The sequence below is a fragment of the Orycteropus afer genome, unplaced genomic scaffold, assembly GCF_000298275.1.
Source record: "Orycteropus afer afer isolate SDZICR_OR568_19922 unplaced genomic scaffold, OryAfe1.0 scaffold00024, whole genome shotgun sequence".
Taxonomy (NCBI): Eukaryota; Metazoa; Chordata; class Mammalia; order Tubulidentata; family Orycteropodidae; genus Orycteropus; species Orycteropus afer.
Window position 1 is genome coordinate 9,977,452 of NW_006921611.1, and position 5,360 is coordinate 9,982,811.

Consider the following 5,360-nt stretch of genomic DNA (forward strand, 5'->3'; position numbering starts at 1 on the left):
CAAGCTCAATTGGCATAACATACTACACAAAACATTGTTCCACCTCCTACTTTGGTGAGTAGCAACTGGGACCTTAAAAGCTTGTAAGCAACCATCTAGGTGCAACGATGAGTCTCTCCTCATCCAGAACAAAGAAGAATGAAGAAAATCAAAGATTCATGGAAGCAATTAGTCAAGTGACTGGTACACCATGCCATCCTCAGCCTATATGACTATGAGACCAGAAGAACTAGATGGTGCCCAGCTATCACTGTCAACCACTCAGAAGGCGATCTGTGTAAGAGATCCTTGATAGAGAGTGAGAACAACGTGGAATAAAACTCAAGATCATTTAGGGGAAAAAAAAGAAGGACCAGGTTTGCTGGTCTGATAGAGCCTGGTGGAACCACTGAGACTAGGGCCCCTAGCTGCCCTTCAGGTCTGGAATTGAACCCATTCCTGTGGCTTTCAGCCAAACAAAAGACAGGCATATGAGGTGAACATTTACACTAAGTAGATACACCCCTTGGAGAGAATAATCATGAGAGAAAGAAGGGCTGTTTATGCACAGGGAGACAGCTCTGGGGCAAGAGTGCATGGAGGGATGGACACAGGGAAGAGGTAACTATGGGGAGGAAGTGGGAGGGGAGCTGTTGCATTGTGGTAAATTGTAGTCAATATCATGAGACAAAGTGTATGTGACCTTCTGTGTGGAAAGTGAATTTACTCTGTAAACTTTCACCCAAATCACAATAACAATAATAATAATATTTTTCCAGAAGGATAACTAGGCCAGCAATAATAACATAATTATAATTTAGAAGCTATAATGGATTCCCCCACCCCCACCCCCACTTTAACATAGGCATAGACTATGAGGTAAACTTGCCTGGGCCCTTGAATCTTTAACCAAACAGGCAAAAAGCAAGGACTGTGAGAAATACTATCTTTATAGTGAAAGAAACAGCACTTCTGCCAGAGGCCATAGTAGCAATAGAAAATGGCAGTGGCCTCAGGTGATAGCTATTAGGAGCCATGGTATGTTATGCCCAGTGTTGCTGCCTAACCTCTTCCCTACCTGTTTTATAATCTCTGTTCTTCAGCATTCCCAGTGGTCCTTACTAATTGTATGTTTTCCTTAATCATTCAGAGTTGTTTTATGATGTTTGAAATGAAGTCTCTCCTAGCTCTTACCTGCGCTGATGGGGTTAAACTTGCAATACTCAGCTGTTTTTCTGTTTGCTCTAACCTCTCAGTCAATCCTTGTTTTTATAGGTTGCCCAAGAGGATTACCCAGTAAGCAAGGAAAACAAGGATTGGAGTTTACACTACAGATTAGCAAGTAAGCACAAGTATGCCTATGCTTACCTTATTGTGTAATCTGATATTGTATGTTGCTCTTCCACACTGGGAAATAAGTATTTTAGGAAATCATTTTCCCCAGTGGTCTGCTGACCAGTCCTTACCCCTGGTATAGACTCTTCAAATCAGAAGGTTTAAGGGGAGTTTTTCAAGGGCTTTTCTACATGCTTCCTATCGACATTTATTTTTATTCACAGGTGGAGGGAGTTGTAAATCAGTCCTCAGTGAGTTCTCTTACTCTCTTCCCATCAGCATTCTATATACAAAATTCTCAAAGATTCTTACATCTTAGCAGAATCCTACTTGTTTGCCAACACTAATGGCATTTTTCCCCCTCTATGTATTTTATTCCATTGACTGTTCTATTAATGACCCAGAAGTGGGCAGTTCATCTTATTGCATCATCCAATTTTACTGTTCAAACACTGTGGTATGGTACATAAAGTAACAAATGTGAAATAAAGGTATGTTCCCATTGCATCAGTACTATGGTGATAGATGCTGGTATATTGCTTTAGCTCTTGGATGACTTTTTATTAAGAACTCTATTACTGTATTATTGAGGGAAAAAAAAAAAAAAAGTCTTGAAAGGTGATGTAAATATTGAAATGAATGACTAGCTGGTGTAATTAATTAGTTAATGTCCTGTTAACCTAATGTTGGAGGTTTCAGTGCTTGAAGCAAAGTTCATGGCAACTGTTTTTTAAATATTGAAATAGACCCTAGTTTTTATCTTTAACATCCAGGATGGTGTAGCAGTTGCCACCGAATGGATTTTGACTATGGTGACCTCATGTGTGTCACAGTAGAACGGTGCTCCATAAACTTTTAAATGGCTAAATTTTTGGATTACAAGACCTTTCTTCCAAGATGCCTCTGGATGGAATCAAACCTCTAACTTTTTGGTTAGTAAATGAGAGCCTTATCTGCTTGTACCACCCAGGAACTCAGGTATATTATATGCCCTGAGAATCTCACAACCACTTCCTAGTGTTTGGAGGCTACAATGCTACAATGCCTTATAACTTACATGATACTTAACTTTGCTCAGAATTTTGTCTTTCTTGCTTCCACTCTGACCTTAAGAAATCAATCAACACAAAGACTTCTTTCTTTCAGATACCTAACCCTAAAAAACTTTGGGCACCTATCAGCAATGAAAACTATGAATTCATTTTCCCTATAAAGAGTCATTTTAGAACTTTCTGGGAGGTATTACTGCAATCTCATAACTCAGTTTGCTCATATCATAACAGGTATCTTTATTTAAGCAGAAGGCTTTCCATTCTCCCTATAGATAGGTGTATATATAGAACATTTTTAAGCTAGAAAAGACTCCTTTCACCACTTTAGATCATTTTCATTAATTCAGGATTTACATTCTCACTTTCAATATAAGCTCAATGCCTCATTTTTCTATTAATTTACACATTCAATTTGCTTAAGCCATTTACTGACTCTGAAACAGGCATGTGCTGTCTAAATTATCTTCTTTGATTCCTTAGTGATCCTCTTTCCATCATTAGTAAAAATCTTATTAATGAACATGCAGCTCTCTACTGTTACGGCAAGTTAAAAATAAATAAATAAATAATACATTCTGGGTGTTTTGCTTATATACCAACCTAAGAAAGATAGAGCAGAGCAAAACAAAACAAGCAGGGGAAAAATAAAGGAAAATTTAAATTCATTACTACTGCAATCCTAGATGCAAAGCTTTCTTAAATTTTGACAGATTACTTTCATAGTTGTGGTAATTCCAGTAGCACATGCATGAAAATGTCAAGAAATTTCCTCTCAAAAAATATTTTTTTTTTCTTAGAACCTGTCAGGTTTCTCTTTTTTTTAACCTTTACAAATGATGTAGTTCTGCATTTTTTGCTTTATAATTATGTTCTCAGCCATTGCTTTCCTTACCTTCATTACCTTATCATTCACATTTCTTCTAAGCAATTCACATAATTCCTCAGAATGTGTTTCAGAGAATTTTTTACTGCCTAGTCTCTGATTTATGGACACAGACATTTTGTAAGATAATCTTAAAATGTTATAATGATTAAATAAATCACTTTAAATAAGTTTCTTGCAGGAATTCTTGCTTGAAACTCACTTTAAAACCATTCCTGTCTCAGGACAGAGTTATTGCTACTAATGGTTTCATGCAGTTGTCATTGAGAGTTCAGAAAATGTACTTTCTGCAGTGTGTTTAGGGAGGAATACACTAGTGAATATTTATTTTTTCACAAGAAAGATTCCTCATAATAAAACCTTTATGGAAGAGCCACAGTAGCTAGAAAGTGGTAGTAGCAATGTCAACTCTGATATTAATTATACCCAAGGTCAGCCTCATACTGGTGTGGATTAGGTGTGGTGAATCAGTGCCTGGGGCATCTGGAAAGCTTTATATTAGAAAGACAGAAAGTCAGATACAGAGAACGGCAAAGACAAAACTAAGAACAGAAAACTGTTTGCTGTTGAGTTAATTCGGATTCTTTAAGTAAGCAGACTACCACTTCTTTCTCTCAAGGAGCAGTTGGTGGGTTCAAGCTACTGACTGTGCAGTTGGCACCCAAATGTGTAACCACTTTGGCAAAGACATAAAGTAAAAGAAATAGTGAAAAACACAGAATTCAAAGAAAATGACAATGTGGAAGCCAGGAATGGGAGGTCTCCACTTGTTCTACATTTCTACATTGTCCCACTATCACTTTGTAAGGCTGTGCTCAAGAACCTACTTCTTCCTAAGCCTGGGTACCAATCATTCCACCAGTATTGTAAATCTCCACTACAACAAGAATTATGATATAATTAAATGAAGTTTGTCCCTTTGGTCTATTTTCCACCAGGATCACTGTGGGAAGATGTGAAGAAAGGAAGTGAGAATGCAAATATAGGACCAGGTAGTGGCAAGAGGAACAACCTGAGTTAGGAAGGTTTGGAAACCAGGAGGTAAAGGGTGGGTCTGAACCTTCCCATGTTTCCCTTTCCATTTATCATGAAAAGAGCTGATGAAGCATGTACTAGCTGATCTGGAGATTCCTCGAATTCTTGATAAGATCTTGGAAATTCCCATCAGTCACAGGACCTAGGAATGTTTTCAGAGATATTTAAAAATGAAGAAGGCAAGAGCTATTTGATGACACCAAACGTTGCCAGAATTAGGACAAATTTATATAATAGGAATGTATCCCTGGTACACCAGAATTTTAGATCAATTGGTTCACACATTCACTTAATGGACTTTTCAATGATGTTACACTGCATTTAATGTTTTGACCAACTTATCATGTTATAGACTTATAGTTGTATTTATTAATTAAGGAGGCTTGGTGGTGTAATAGTTAAATTCTGTGGCCAGATCCAAGTAAGAGAGGGAGAGGGAGAAAGCCCACACCCAAGGCAGGAAGCCAGACCCAGGGCCGGTGGTGGCCAGATCCAGGTAAGGGGAGGGCAGAGAAGTTTAGAACAGCTAAGGGAGATGAACTTGTCTGTCAGTTTGTCATTCTGTGGTGGCTTGCGTGTTGCTGTGAGGCTAGAGGTTGTGCCACCAGTGTTTCAAATGTCAGCAGGATTGCACATGTTGGACAGGTTTCAGCAGAGCTTCCAGACTGAGACAGACTCAGAAGAAGGAAGAGGTTATCTACTTCTCAAAGTATTGTCCAGGGAAAACCTTACGAGCAGCAGAAAAACACTGTCTGATACATTACTGAACAATTTTGTGAATAGCCCTGAAACACTGTCCAACATAATGCCAGAAGATGAGGCCGAGAGCTTAGAAGACACTTAAAATACAACTGGGAAAGAGCTGCCTCATCAGAGTAGAACTGGCCTTAATGATACAGATAAACCAAAGTTTTTGGGACCTCCATTGGCTGATGTGGCATGACTGAAATTGAGGAGAAACAGCTGTAAACATCCATTAATAATTGGAACATGGAATGTATGAAGTATGAATCTAGGAAAATTGGAAGTTGTCAAAATGAAATGGAAAGCATAAAGATTGATATCTTAGGCATTAG